Here is a 15,631-nt window from a genome sequence, read left to right as displayed (position 1 = left end):
TCTACTGGAAATCCTATGGATTAATCCATATTGTTAAAAAGATCTAATCAGTTACAGAAAATACTTTAATGTTCTGTAACTGTCTTACAAAGCCCACCAAGTTTTTGAATTTTCATAAACACTTTTCTGCAGTGGTATGAATGGCAAGTCTCTTCTACAGCACCACAGCTCTATGAGGGGCTGGAAGGAGCTTCCTTTCATTACTAGGAGCTTTGGAAGGAACAAGAGAAGTGTGAAAAAAGGAAAAGAGATCCTTGTGATGTGGACTCATCAAATGAGTTTGATGTGGGGTTGAGCATCAAAAGAATTGGCGCTTTTGAACTGTGGTATTGCAGAAGACTCTTGAGAGTCTCTTGGACTGCAAGGAGATCCAACCAGTCCATTCTAAAGGAGATCAGTCTTGGGTGTTCATTGGAAGAACTGATGCTGAAGCTGAATACTTCCAATACCTGGCCACCTGATGTGACTCATTGGAAAAGACCCTGATGCTGGGAAATATTGAAGGCAGGAGGAGAAGGAGAAGACAGAAGATGAGATGGTTGGATGGCATCACTGACTCAATGGACATGAGTTTGGGTAAACTCCGGGAGTTGGTGATGGACAGGGAGGCCTGGTGCGCTGTGGTCCATGGGGTCACAGACAGCCAGACACAACTGAGCGACTGAATTGAACTCAATTTAGGGTCCTTGCAACATTTTTAGCTTAGTAAATATGATTGTGTGCTCAGTCCTGTCTTACTCTTTGCAAGCCCATGGACTGTATAGCCTGTCAGGCTCTTCTGTCCATGGAATGTTCCAGGCCAGAATACGGGAGTGGGTTGTCAATTCCTACTCCAGGGGATCTTCCTGACCCAGGGATCAAATCCACGTCTCTTGCATTGGTAAGTGGATTCTTTACCACTGAGCCACCTTGAAAGCCTTGTAACACATAAAAGACTATGTGTATACACTAAGCTATCACTTTACCCTGTAGAAAACTGGACAGGAAACAAATTTAGGATAGAATTGAAGAGGAGTAATTGCTTCTGGAAAACTCTAAGTGGTTACTTTTCATTAATTTCTTTGAAAATTCTATAAACAGCACCGATCACATGAAGCAAGCAAGATAAAGAACTTTTCATAGAAACCTGCATTCTCAACATTTTAAGGTTAAAACAATTCGATTTAAAGCTAGTATTAACCTGGCATTTTCTTTTTGTGGAAAGGTAAGCACATTATTTCCGAATCACCAACATATGGCTGGCTTGCTTGATTTTATACACGTTACTTAACGCTGCCAGGCGCTGCGCTCTACCTGAGTATAGCCAACTACAAATAACTCAGCGTCAACACACGTTTAAAAATTAGGTTTCTTTGGAGATTTACAAGCAACATATTTAGCAACTAGAATATTTTATAAAATGCTGTGATTCATTGCCTTGTCAGTGAATCTAATGGTTTATTTTTAACTTCAATAGCGATTTTATTAGAGCTTTTAAAAGAGTTTTTAAAAGAGTCAACACTCTCTTCATAAACAAAATAAGGAAGAAACTTGACTTTGTATGGCAAATACTTAAGTGATTTCTGTGGAAAGGGAACAGAATCATCCAAAACATCTGGTTTATGGAAGGTAAGAAGGACCAAACAAAGGGGGAGTAAAAGTACTGAGGGGCAGAAGAAAACAGGAAAAAATAAAAACAAAAACAAATGAAGGATTCACAAATTTTGCAACTCTCAAAAGCTTTAGAAGGAAAAATTTAGTTTAGAAACTAACATATAAATATATTAATACCTTCTTTAAGAATCAGGTTGGTAGGAATGATAGGCAAAATGAAGAAAGATTGCTTTAAGGAACACTGAAAATACATATATATTTATATATGTGAATGGGGGAAAATATAAACCTACCCACTGATAAATTAGAAGCTGGATGAAGAACATCTGTTTTAACTTAGTTGCCATTTGTATAGGGTGATTCCATTAAATTCTTAGAAAAATATTTTCTAGTTTTAACAAAAAAATTAGTGTAACACTTACTATACCAAGAAATGACTTAATTTTGATTTTAGAACTATCGTTCTAAATCAAAGTCAGCTCTTTATAATTTTAACAAATTCATTTAACCTTCAGTATACCACAAGTAATAGTCATCACCGTTTACTATCTGGGTCCAATGAACATGTAATTACTATTTAAGTCAGTTTGTGAATAATTTACAGGACAATGAAAAACAACTTGACTAGAATTTTTCATGAGAATTTACACAGAACAAATCCAATTCTTAATATCTGTATTTTCCTGGTTTTGAAGGACAACATATCTGAAACGGGCAAGGCACTTTGGAACTGATAGCTTAACTACTGTCAGGCATGAACCTGTAAATACCTTGTAAATACCGATTCTAGATTTCAAAAACATGTCTAAAAGGTTCTAGACTTCTTTTTGTATTTGTATCAATATAATTCACAACTTTGGAAACTTTGACAACTCAAAAGTATACTGAGGACAGGAGGACAGATATCTTCCTTGTTACAGAATTGCAAAATATTTTTTATTTTTAGATTTATTAATACCAATTATATCATTTCCATGTCACTTATTTTCTTCCAATTTCTTTTATTGCACACCGGCCTTGTGTGCTTGTCAACTTCTGAACTGTTTCAAAATATGCGGGTGTCAGCACCATAAAAGCAAGCCAGGGCAGGTGAGGTTCCTGTCACAAAATACTGAGTGATGAAGTCCTTGCTGTTAAGCAACTAACTTAATACTGAAGGAGGAAAATACTGTATTTCCTTTTTGCTTAAGAACTCTATTGTTATAGTGACTAGGTGAAGTGTTGGATATGTTAACTAATCTTACTTTGGTAATCATGTGCATAGCAGATCACCACATTATACCCCTTATAAAGGGTGATATGTCAATTATATAATAAGCTGGGGGAGAAAAGAACTATACTGTTCACTCACTGACCCTCAGGTTTGAGAAAATTCATCTAGGATGCTGTCATCTGAAGACAGTGGCTGGAGATGTTGCTTATATACTCAATGTCACCATCATCAGTTGTGTCTGGAATGTTACTATCAGTCCCTGCATTCATCCACTAATTCATCTAATTGAAGCATCTTCGTAGGCCAACTTTCTTCTCTTTAACATTGGGGACAGAAAATAGAAAATACTGAATTCTCTACTATATTTGCTAAAAATTCAAAACAAAAAGACAACAAAGATAGTCTCCAGACATTTTCTTTTTACATTCTTGAAAGACAATACAGTCTTGGGCTATGCTATTAAAAACTTGAAGATAACACAATAAAGATGACATTTCACTACTGCATTATCCTTTTAGGCACTTGCATTAAGTTCCTTTGGCTTATTATTTTAGTCTTTATATCCCACAGTTGGAAACAAATGACGAATTAATTTCCATAATCATAAAAGGTCAAAATGATGAAAGATATATAGGAAAAAAACAATCATTAAGATTCCATAATATATGTTCGATTTATAAAAAGTCTGATGAAACGTGAAAGTTAAGTCACTTAGTCGTGTCCCGACTCTTTGCAACGCCATGGACTGTAGCCCACCAGGCTCCTCCATCCATGGGATTCTCCAGGCAAAAATACTGGAGTGGGTTGCCATTGCCTTCTCCAGGTGATCTACCCGACCCATGGATCGAACTCAGGTCTCCCGCACTGCAGGCAGACGCTTTTAACCTCTGAGCCACCAGGGAAGCCGCATCAAAAGTTCTGATGGACACATGTTAATACCAAGATACAATGTTTTTTCCTATTAAAAAACACATTCATTGAAACTTTAAAAAAGAATAAAAGTCATGTAATACAATCCTTCCTACCAAACAACTTCAAACTAAAACTGGGTCCAAAGAACCCTGACAGTATACCAAGGGTTAATGCATTTCAAGATAATTTAATAAAATTCATGTATAACCATTTACAGTATTAAAATTATAAATGCAATCTTTCTCTTATTAATTTAAAATTGTTTATAACCATAAAAAATCTCTTAAAAATTGAGATTTTACTCAATGTTCACTAGCATGCAGTAAAACAATTATTGTCGTGGCAGGCCATAATTAAAAAATAATAATAAAATCAAACTAAACCATAAAAGAATTCCATGGAATCTTGGCCCTATGCATAGATAAATTTTGGTTTAGAGTTTTAATAGATAAAAGACAGTTGTAAATAATATGCATAGTCACAATTCCCAACTATGGGTACTATTGATTCTCTGAGATAAAATATTTCCACTGAAGCACCGGTTTACATTTTCCATTTGAAAATTAAGCCAAGTGAAAGTTCACTGAATTTTTAAACACTTTTAAAAATGGTAAAATCCAAGTAACAAGATTTTATTTTTATAAATGAAGAATGGTCTTTCTCTAGCTGTTTTTAAGGAAGGGATTCAGTATCTCACTTGCAATCAAATTCTCCATTAAAAACACATTTCAATGATTAACACCTATGAAGTCACTTCATATCTTATTTAAATGATATCTAATGAATACCTCATGACTTCCAACTGTTTTCATGAAATCTCCTCCAATTTCTTCTGCATTATCAAGTGACACCTGTTTGAGTATTGAATTTAAAGGTATTTCTGCAATGCTACTTTAATGAGCACTTGGATTCTTGGCTCAGGTTCCTGGAAATGCAGAAGGAATTGAAAGGCTATTCCTATTGGGTAATATTACCTAAATTTCACTGTAGATGATTTTGGCGATGCAATTTATGCAAAAGGAAAGACAAACAGTAAGATGTTTCAGTAAGCATTAGAAGAAAAATATGTAAGTACCAAGACAATTGCAAAGCTGTAATTCTTGAAACTTTTTACTTAAACAATAAAAAATCCAGGTAAATGATTCAGAGAACTCTTGGTGTTCTCCAAGGTGAGACTTGAAAAGAAAGTTTTAACAGTTGAACAAGGGGAAAAAAAAAAAAACAAAACAAGAAAAGCTTATCAAGAAGTTGTAACTCCAAACATTTTATGCAAATAGATGAGATTAGCTTTATAAACCAAGGGTCAATGAAAAGTTCAGTTCAGTCGCTCAGTCCGACTCTTTGGGACCCTATGAATCACAGCACGCCAGGCCTCCCTGTCCAGCACCAACTCCCGGAGTTCACTCAAACTCATGTCCCATTGAGTCAGTGATGCCGTCCAGCCATCTCATCCTCTGTCGTCCCCTTCTCCTCCTGCCCCCAATCCCTCCCAGAATCAGGGTCTTTCCCAAAGAGTCAACTCTTCGCATGAGGTGGCCAAAGTACTGGAGTTTCAGCTTTAGCATCAGTCCTTCCAATGAATACCCAGGACTGATCTCCTTTAGGATGGACTGGTTGGATCTCCTTGCAGTCCAAGGGACTCTCAAGAGTCTTCTCCAACACCACAGTTCAAAAGGATCAATTCTTTGGCGCTCAGCTTTCTTCACAGTCCAACTCTCACATCCATACATGACCACAGGAAAAACCATAGCCTTGACTAGATGGACCTTTGTTGGCAAAGTAGTATCTCTGCTTTTGAATATGCTATCTAGGTTGGTCATAACTTTCCTTCCAAGGAGTAAGCGTCTTTTAATTTCATGGCTGCAGTCACCATCTGCAGTGATTTTTGGAGCCCAGAAAAATAAAGTCTGCCACTGTTTCCACTGTTTCCCCATCTATTTGCCATGAAGTGGTGGGACCAGATGCCATGATCTGAGTTTTCTGAATGTTGAGCTTTAAGCCAACTTTCTCACTCTCCTCTTTAGTGTATATAAAATCCAACACTTAGTGTCAAAGAACAAGAAAAAAAGGTACAATTTCAAATAACGGTCCTGGGATGTCACTGAAAGGTGAAAACTACAGTGTATCTTCCGTCATAAATTAAAAGTTTTTGGAAAAAAATTTTAAAAATACAATAAATGGTCAATTATTGCCATTTTATAGCTGGGTATAATAATGGGCACAGTAAAGGTGGAGCCTGGAGTTTTAGTTATCAGAATATACTTATAATTTCTTGAAAAATAAATAAAAACTAGTGTATATAATTTAAATTGCAAGATAATTTTTCTTGTAGTAGTACCTATTGAAAGATGGCTGTGTGATTGTTCAATTGGATGGGTGCCAGGAAAATCAACTTACCTAAACACATTTTGCTCAACTGAGGGCCTCAACATTTAAAATTAGACCACAAGAGCTTCTTGCCCTTTCCCAGGGGTTCTCGTTTCAGATGTAAATACTCTTCAGAGATCCGTAACAGAAGCGACGGACACTCATGAGTAAAACAGCTGCCCAGATTGCTCTGCACTGCAACCTGAGGGACTTACATATTTTTGCCCAAGGCCAAATCTGCTCATACCTTCCAGGTCTATCAGCTGTAACTTGCTGTCAGCTGCTCCCATAGGAGTGCAGTAGCGTCACTCACGTTCCCTATTCGGAGCCTCACTAGGAGACACTAGTGCTTGACTGACACAAGCGTTAACAGAAGGACATACGAATCTGAGGACCTCTTCAACTCTAAAATTCTACCTCTATGACTCAAAGTAATTTATCAACTTACAGTTGATAAAGATGACAAGCATTTTAACTAGAAAGATGATATGCTGTCATAAAAGTTGTGGAAACAGCCCTGACCAATATGTTTTATAGTCTTTTTAGTGAATTTCAGGGGAAGGAAATGCTTTTGAAATAGCCATACACCCTACCCATTCAATCCTCCAGTTATTTATCTTCACTACTTTCTTTACTGGGGAAAAAGAATTTCAAACAGATGTTTATTTAAAAGCTAAACATGAGCTTATATTCAAACTGGAGCTTGTGCTTATCTCCTAAAGACTATATACTGAATAAAATACAATAGTGAAGATTTAAGACCCTTGATGACATAGATAAGTGCATGAGAGAGGTAAAATAATTGTCCTGGCAACAGAAACAAGTATCTCTTGTAAATGATACAGCAAAATAAAGAAGAGTTTCTCTGTTCTGACTTATTCTCAGAAGGCTTATGCTACAAACTGCATTCAATAAATCCACTATTCATTTTGTTTGCCTCTCTAGTTTATAGAAAAATGAAATTTACAATCAAAATTAAGAGTATCAAGTTAGAGATTTTAAGTTAAAAAAGTTCATAGAATCAAAGGAGCTAGAGAAAGAGCTCAGACAATTTCTGTTCCAAAATGAAACACCCTCATGGATGCTGTGCTGCATTATCTTGCAAACATGGAAACTAGAATATTTTTAAAGAAAATTAATTCTAACTCTAGGTTTTTAAAAATCCAGGAGGATAATTATGATAAAGAGTACCTGTGATATTTACTTAGAATTAATAATGTCTGTCCACTGTCTTCAGTTAAACACTAGTTTCTCTGAAGAAACATAATTATTAAGAAATTATTTGGTGGCACATAAGTGTAGGAAAAAAATGTTTAAATGTAAAACTAACAGGGTAACTGCTGCTGCTGCTAATCTTTTCCAATTACTCTTCAAAGTAACAGGTGCTCTCTATCAGATTTGAAAAGCCTAATAATTTATAATCTCTATCCAAATATGAAATATAATGGAAAGTGGTGCTTTCTTCTCCTGAAATTGTTTATAGTGTGTATACACACACACACACACACACACACACACACACACACACACACACACATACATCCTTTGAGACTGGAGCATGAATCCTATTAAACTCAACTATACTCTCCCCATTCCTAAAATAGATTTGACATACAGACATAAGCACAAGGTCAAGGTCATAGATCAGTAAGAAAGATTACCAACAGAACTGATGTAACAGCTGGCATTTGATCAAAGCTCCTGGGGTTTTTAGTATAGTGAGGAGACACTCTGCCTTTACTCACAGGGTACACTCTGTTTTAAAAATGTTCCCCATCTTTGAAGACAAGATCTTTATGCACTTTTTGTTACAAAGTATGTTCTGTTAAAAACTGTTGGATATGGAAGAAAAAAAAAGAAACTAGTGTATGTATGTTTCAGAATCATGAGTTTTTAGGTGTATGTATATTTATGCTTAAATATTTATGTATTCATGTTATAACTGATCCCTGCCACATGACAAATTTGAAATTACTTTAACTTATAGGTTCCTGAATCCACTGTGCTCCCCTAGGCCTCCAAGCCTTTGTACCAGCTAAAATGGAAACTGTCTATTGCTCAACATCTTGGGTCGCTTCTTCTCAAATACAGATTTAACTAATAAAAAATTGGTTCAACCAGAAAAACTTTACAATGTATCCATTGTCTTCCATGATAATTTCCAAATTATCCATATAGGAAGAATCTTTGGTTAACAACAGCAGCAACAAAAATGATTCTTAATGGAGTATATTAATTAATAGTGTGATTAATAAAAACATGACTTTTGTTTCAGCTGTTCAAGCAAAAAACTTAATTTATCTTAAATTACATTTATGAAACCAAGAGTTATGTGATGAATGTTCTTACTGAACCATTCTGATCAAGAAATTATTTTTAAGAATGCATAAAATGCATTCTTAATGTTGGGGTAAATTTATAATAGAAGTGCTTTTCTTGTTAAATTAAGTATCATCTGCTGTAGCTGCATATAATTTGCAAATTATGATACATGAATATATAAATGTTCTCAGTTATCAGTTTTTCATTTTGCAAAATTGTTTTTGAAGAATTAAGTCAATTTGAATGAAAATACCAGAATTGTACTATCCTAGAAGATCTGCTAGTTTCTTGATAGCAAAGATAAAAGGACAAAAATATTTATCAAATTAAATACCACTGCAAATGGAACTTCCTTTACCAGTCTGAAGCAGACCATGAGTTTATCAAAATTACCAGTAATGGGCACCAATTTGTACAACAAATTTTGATAACAAAATCTGTTGACATATTTTCTATTTTAAAAGAAAACAGAATTCCTTGTAAAATATACTAAAGTCTCTTTAGAGGAATCACTCATCAATTAATAAATATGTCTTGGGTGAAAGTGTTGCCCTGCTGGGTGAACTTTGATTTTCCAGAAACAGTATAAACATCACGATATCCCACTTGCCCATAATGGCCCACAACACAAAGTTTTCTAGATTAAGGGTTTTAGTCTGTGGCAGAGAGCTATCACTACAGACACAATCCACGGACAGAAAGGCACAGTGATGATGTACGTGGAAGGGAAAAAGTCAACGAACCTAACAGGTTCCTGCCCGAGGGGATTAATAAGCAAAACAACAAGAATATGCACAATGTACCTGGAGAACTTCCATGTCTTTAAATATTAACAGGTAACATTAAAATAGGGTTTTCAGCTAGGTAGATGAAACTACTGGCATGCTGTTGGTGTGCTATTTACTTTCAAAGGTTTCACTCTGAATGTGAAACTGTCACCCATGCCTTTCTACAATGACTCTTTTGCCCATCGGTACACAGAAGGACGCAACTCAGCAACTAAACAACACACAAGCAAATGTCTGAAGTGACGTCTGAAGTCAGGCACCACTGAGGTCAAACTGCCAGTACCTGCCAGTCTGAGATCCAGCTTTGCTGGTGCCAAGGTCTCGGGCATGCTCAGTCTATGAGCCGGGCAGTTGGTATAGCCTCAGCCATGGCACCTGACACTCAGCTAGAGACTAGAGTGCAGGCAGTGAGGAGGCTTTACAAGAGGCTCCTACGAGTTGGAGAAGAAACAGGGAGAATAGTCTAGGTCTGTGCTTTCTTGACTTCACTTATTGGACTAAAAATATTTCAGATCATTACCTTTTAAGGAAATTAAGAGCATTAGAAACAACTGCTACTATGAGCATTATTTAATAAAATTGAAACATTTTAACACTGAAAAATGAAATACTTTAGCTTTGTGAGGATTTCTATAATATACCTCATTTTTCTTATTTTCTTTCTTTTCATTTTGGTGGTGACAGAATGGTGACATGTGCACTGGCACATACAGATGCCATCCTGACACTTCTCTGTTTAGCAGTCTGTTCAATGCCAATATCAATTACTTACATTCTTATATCAATATTTCCTCTATTTATATTTTATTGTTCTGATATTGATCGTGTTTTCAATTGTAGAACTTATGTAAAATTAATAATTTGTTTTGTTGTAATTAAATTATTGTTATTACACGTGTGTGTGTGTGCGTCCTCAGTCATAGTCAACTCTTTGTGATCCCATGGACTGTAGCCTGCTGGGCTCCTCTGTCCATAGAGTTTTCCAGGCAAGAATAATGGAGTGGGTTGCCATTTCCTACTGCAGGGGATATTCCAGACCCAGGGATCGAACCTGCATCTCTTGCATCTCCTGCACTGGCAGGCTGATTCTTTACCACTGCACCAAGCCGGGAAGACCTGTCATTACACATGAGACTATGACTAAGTCATAAGAGTGGGAAAAATAAGAAAGAAAAGAACCTTTTGCTCAGAATCCTTTCCTCTTTTCACTCACACAATTTCTACCATCATCAACATTTGATGATAAAATATATCATAATCAAAAATGCATCACAGAATGATGTTCCAGTGGCTTACAATCAAGCTAAAAGAATCAGGTATCTTTTCTATTCCCTAAGTCTCAGCTGAGGCCACACCCTCTTCCTCCTTGGGCAGCCTTCCCTAAACTACACAGGCTGAAGCACATTTCTCATCTCTGGGACTTCACAGACTCAGTAGATCTTTCAATCATCTCATTACAAAACTATTTTGTGTTTTTTATGCATGGCCTTCAGCTGGAGTGTAAACTTCTTCTGGACAAGGATTACACTTTTGTCATCTTACATCCTAGCACCTGGCAGAGACAGCACTCCCAGCAGAACACGCAAGTCAAACTCCTAAAGCCTCAGACTATAAAATGAAGGGTCGGCTGTCATAATTGTAGGGTACTTTAAGATTGAAGACAGAATGATAATGCTATTATAATGTTTGGTTTCAAATTCAAGACATCATCCCCTCCCCTGAATGTAACAAAAACTTTTACAAAATTAAAGAGTAATAAAGTATTTTATTCTACACAAGAAGTTCTGTGGTTTTGGAAAACACGCACATTCTGTTAGAAAAATTCAAGATCTAGATATTTAGAAGTGAATCTTTAACATCTGTATATAAAATAAAGATCATTCAGTTTCCTTTAAAAATCAGTGTCTTCCTGGCTAAGGTTTATAAGGCTGTGCGGGCGCAGGAGGGCCTAGAGGAGCTATCCCACGTTGAAGGTCAGGAAGGGCGGTGGTGAGGGGATACCCCTCATCCAAGGTAAGAGGCAATGGCTGTGCTTTGCTGGAGCAGCCATGAAGAGATACCCCACACCCAAGGTAAGAGAAACCCAAGTAAGACAGTAGGTGTTGCAAGAGGGCATCAGAGTGCAAACACACTGAAACCATACTCACAGAAAACTATTCAATCTAATCACACGAGGACCACAGCCCTGTCTAACTCAATGAGACTAAGCCATGCCCGTGGGGCAACCCAAGATGGGCAGGTCATGGTGGACAGATCTGACAGAATGTGGTCCACTGGAGAAGGGAATGGCAAACCACTTCAGTATTCTTGCCTTGAGAACCCCATGAACAGTATGAAAAGGCAAAATCATAGGATACTGAAAGAGAAACTCCCCAGGTCAGTAGGTACCCAATATGCTACTGGAGATCAGTGGAGAAATAACTCCAGAAAGAATGAAGAGATGGAGCCAAAGCAAAAAGAATACCCAGCTGTGGATGTGACTGGTGATAGAAGCAAGGTCCAATGCTGTAAAAAGCAATATTGCATAGGAACCTGGAACGTCAGGTCCATGAATCAGGGCAAATTGGAAGTGGTCTAACAAGAGATGGCAAGAGTGAATGTCGACATTCTAGGAATCAGCAAACTGAAATGGACTGGAATGGGTGAATTTAACTCAGATGATCATTATATCTACTACTGAGGGCAGGAATCCCTCAGAAGAGATGGAGTACCCACCATGGTCAACAAAAGAGTTCGAAATGCAGTACTTGGATGCAATCTCAAAAACGACAGAATGATCTCTGTTCGTTTCCAAGGCAAACCATTCAATTTCACAGTAATCCAAGTCTATGCCCCAACCAATAATGCTGAAGAAGCTGAAGTTGAGTGGTTCTATGAAGACCTACAAGACCTTTTAGAACTAATACCCAAAAAAGATGTCCTTTTCATTATCGGGGACTAGAATACAAAAGTAGGAAGTCAAGAAACACCTGGAGTAACAGGCAAATTTGGCCTTGGAATATGGAATGAAGCAGGGCAAAGACTAATAGAGTTTTGCGAAGAAAATGCACTGGTCATAACAAACACCCTCTTCCAACAACACAAGAGAAGACTCTATACATGGACATCACCAGATGGTCAACACCGAAATCAGATTGATTATATTCTTTGCAGCCAAAGATGGAGAAGCTCTATACAGTCAGCAAAAACAAGACCAGGAGCTGACTGTGGCTCAGATCATGAACTCCTTATTGCCAAACTCAAACTTAAATTGAAGAAAGCAGGGAAAACCACTAGATCATTCAGGTATGACCTAAATCAAATCCCTTATGATTATACAGTGGAAGTGAGAAATAGATTTAAGGGCCTAGATCTGATAGATAGAGTGCCTGATGAACTATGGAATGAGGTTCGTGACATTGTACAGGAGACAGGGATCAAGACCATCCTCATGGAAAAGAAAAGCAAAAAAGCAAAATGGCTGTCTGGGGAGGCCTTAGAAATAGCTGTGAAAAGAAGAGAAGTGAAAAGCAAAGGAGAAAAGGAAAGATATAAACATCTGAATGCAGAGTTCCAAAGAATAGCAAGAAGAGATAAGAAAGCCTTCTTCAGCGATCAATGCAAAGAAATAGAGGAAAACAACAGAATGGAAAAGACTAGAGATCTCTTCAAGAAAATCAGCGATACCAAAGGAACATTTCATGCAAAGATGGGCTCGATAAAGGACAGAAATGGTATAGACCTAACAGAAACAGAAGATATTAAGAAGAGATGGCAAGATACACAGAAGAACTGTACAAAAAAGATCTTCATGACACAGATAATCACAATGGTGTGATCACTGACCTAGAGCCAGACATCCTGGAATGTGAAGTCAAGTGGGCCTTAGAAAGCATCACTACGAACAAAGCTAGTGGAGGTGATGGAATTCCAGTTGAGCTATTCCAAATCCTGAAAGATGATGCTGTGAAAGTGCTGCACTCAGTATGCCAGCAAATTTGGAAAACTCAACAGTGGCCACAGGACTGGAAAAGGTCAGTTTTCATTCCAATCCCAAAGAAAGGCAATGCCAAAGAATGCTCAAACTACCGCACAATTGCACTCATCTTACACACTAGTATAGTAATGCTCAAAATTCTCCAAGCCAGGCTTCAGCAATATGTGAACCATGAATTTCCTGATGTTCAAGCTGGATTTAGAAAAGGCAGAGGAACCAGAGATCAAATTGCCAACATCCGCTGGATCAAGGAAAAAGCAAGAGAGTTCCAGAAAAGCATCTGTTTCTGTTTTACTGACTATGCCAAAGCCTTTGATTGTGTGGATCACAATAAACTGTGGAAAATTCTGAAAGAGATGGGAATACCAGAACACCTGACCTGCCTCTTGAGAAATTTGTATGCAGGTCAGGAAGCAACAGTTAGAACTGGACATGGAACAACAGACTGGTTCCAAATAGGAAAAGGAGTACATCAAGGCTGTATATTGTCACCCTGTTTATTTAACTTATATGCAGAGTATATCATGAGAAAAGCTGGACTGGAAGAAACACAAGCTGGAATCAAGCTTGCCGGGAGAAATATCAATAACCTCAGATATGCAGATGACATCACCCTTATGGCAGAAAGTGAAGAGGAACTAAAAAGCCTCTTGATGAAAGTGAAAGAGGAGAGTGAAAAAGTTGGCTTAAAGCTCAACATTCAGAAAACAAAGATCATGGCATCCGGTCCCATCACTTCATGGCAAATAGATGGGCAAACAGTGGAAACAGTGTCAGACTTTATTTTTCTGGGTTCCAAAATCACTGCAGATGGTGACTGCAGCCATGAAATTAAAAGACGCTTATTCCTTGGGAGGAAAATTATGACCAACCTAGATAGCATATTCAAAAGCAGAGCATTACTTTGCCAACAAAGGTCCGTCTAGTCAAGGCTATGGTTTTCCCTGTGGTCATGTATGGATGTGAGAGTTGGACTGTGAAGAAGGCTGAGCACTGAAGAATTGATGCTTTTGAACTGTGGTGTTGGAGAAGACTCTTGAAAGTCCCTTGGACTGCAAGGAGATCCAACCAGTCCATTCTGAAGGAGATCAGTCCTGGGATTTCTTTGGAGGGAATGATGCTAAAGCTGAAACTCCAGTACTTTGGCCACCTCATGTGAAGAGTTGACTCATTGGAAAAGACTCTGACGCTGGGAGCGATTGGGGGCAGGAGGAGAAGGGGATGACAGAGGATGAGATGGCTGGATGGCATCACTGACTCGATGGACTGAGTCTGGGTGAACTCCGGGAGTTGGTGCTGGACAGGGAGGCCTGGCGTGCTGCGATTCATGGGGTTGCAAAGTGTTGGACATGACTGAGCGACTGATCTGATCTGATCTGATACTCACAGACTATAAACAAGAATGAGCAATCGTTTCAAAATTCTGGTATCATAAAGCTTTTCATCATTTTCCTCTCCCAAACTACTCATTGCACAGAAGTTGAATAAAATCTATTTATATGAAACATTTCATTGTTAAATTTTATTACAATGAAGACTATATTTAAGAAAGAAGTATCATATTGAAAGATTCAATCCTTAAAAACTCAGAAAAACCAAATTCATCCTAAAAAGGACATAATGATATGGGGAAAAAAGGCTTCATGAATTAACTTTGCATCATATATTAACCACAAGTGAGAAATTATTTCTTTTTGGTCATTTGACAATTAAACCACTGAAGTAGATAATAATTATATACCACACAACTTGAACCCTTTAAATTGTGTGACAGTGAAAGATGATCAGTCTTGTCCAATTCTTTGCGGCCTCATGGACTATACAGTTCAAGGAATTCTCCAGGCCAGAATACTGGATTGGGTAGCCTTTCCCTCCTCCAGGGGATCTTCCCAACCCAGGGATCAAACCCAGGTATCCCGCATTGCAGGTGGATTCTTTACCACCTGAGTCACAAGGGACACCCAAGAATACTGGAGTGGGTAGCCTATCCCTTCTCCAGGGAATCTTCCTGACCCAGTAATCCAACCGGGGTCTCCCGCACTGCAGGTGAATTGTTCAAACTGGTCAAAGCTATCCTTAGGATGATCTTTTGCTGAAGTGTTTCAAGTATGAGCTTATACTGTGTCTGGCTAAATAAAAACAATATCCTGCCAGAAAGTGATTCAATTAGAATATGTAAAAGTGATCAAATTATTTTTAAAAGACTTTATACCTGAAAATGTGAAAACCAATTAAACAAAACAAACATTATCCAAGCAGGTGTGGAATACTGATGCAAGAAGAGTCAACGTGTCACTGTCTTTTCTATTTCGTCCATATCTGCATGCTATCAGCAGTAATATCAAATCAAGGGAATTCCCTCCTTTAACCTGTGTTAAAGGATTAAACTTCCCCCACCTGCCTCATGCAGGATATCAAATCTAAACGATGTCTTTCAGGTCTGAGGAGGCTAATAAGTCA

The 15,631-nt window shown here is 37.7% G+C and overlaps 1 protein-coding gene across 2 annotated transcripts in view; it reads right to left on the bottom strand.

The window, feature by feature from the left end:
- The window catches only part of LOC129643382 (zinc finger protein 503-like), a 93,999-nt gene that overhangs the window by 330 nt on the left and 78,038 nt on the right, over window positions 1–15,631 (bottom strand). The gene's annotated exons all lie outside the window — the stretch shown is intronic.

The sequence above is a fragment of the Bubalus kerabau genome, chromosome 2, assembly GCF_029407905.1.
Source record: "Bubalus kerabau isolate K-KA32 ecotype Philippines breed swamp buffalo chromosome 2, PCC_UOA_SB_1v2, whole genome shotgun sequence".
NCBI classification, from domain to species: domain Eukaryota; kingdom Metazoa; phylum Chordata; class Mammalia; order Artiodactyla; family Bovidae; genus Bubalus; species Bubalus kerabau.
Note: the sequence above shows the minus strand (reverse complement) of the source record. Positions and strands in the feature narration are given on the sequence as shown.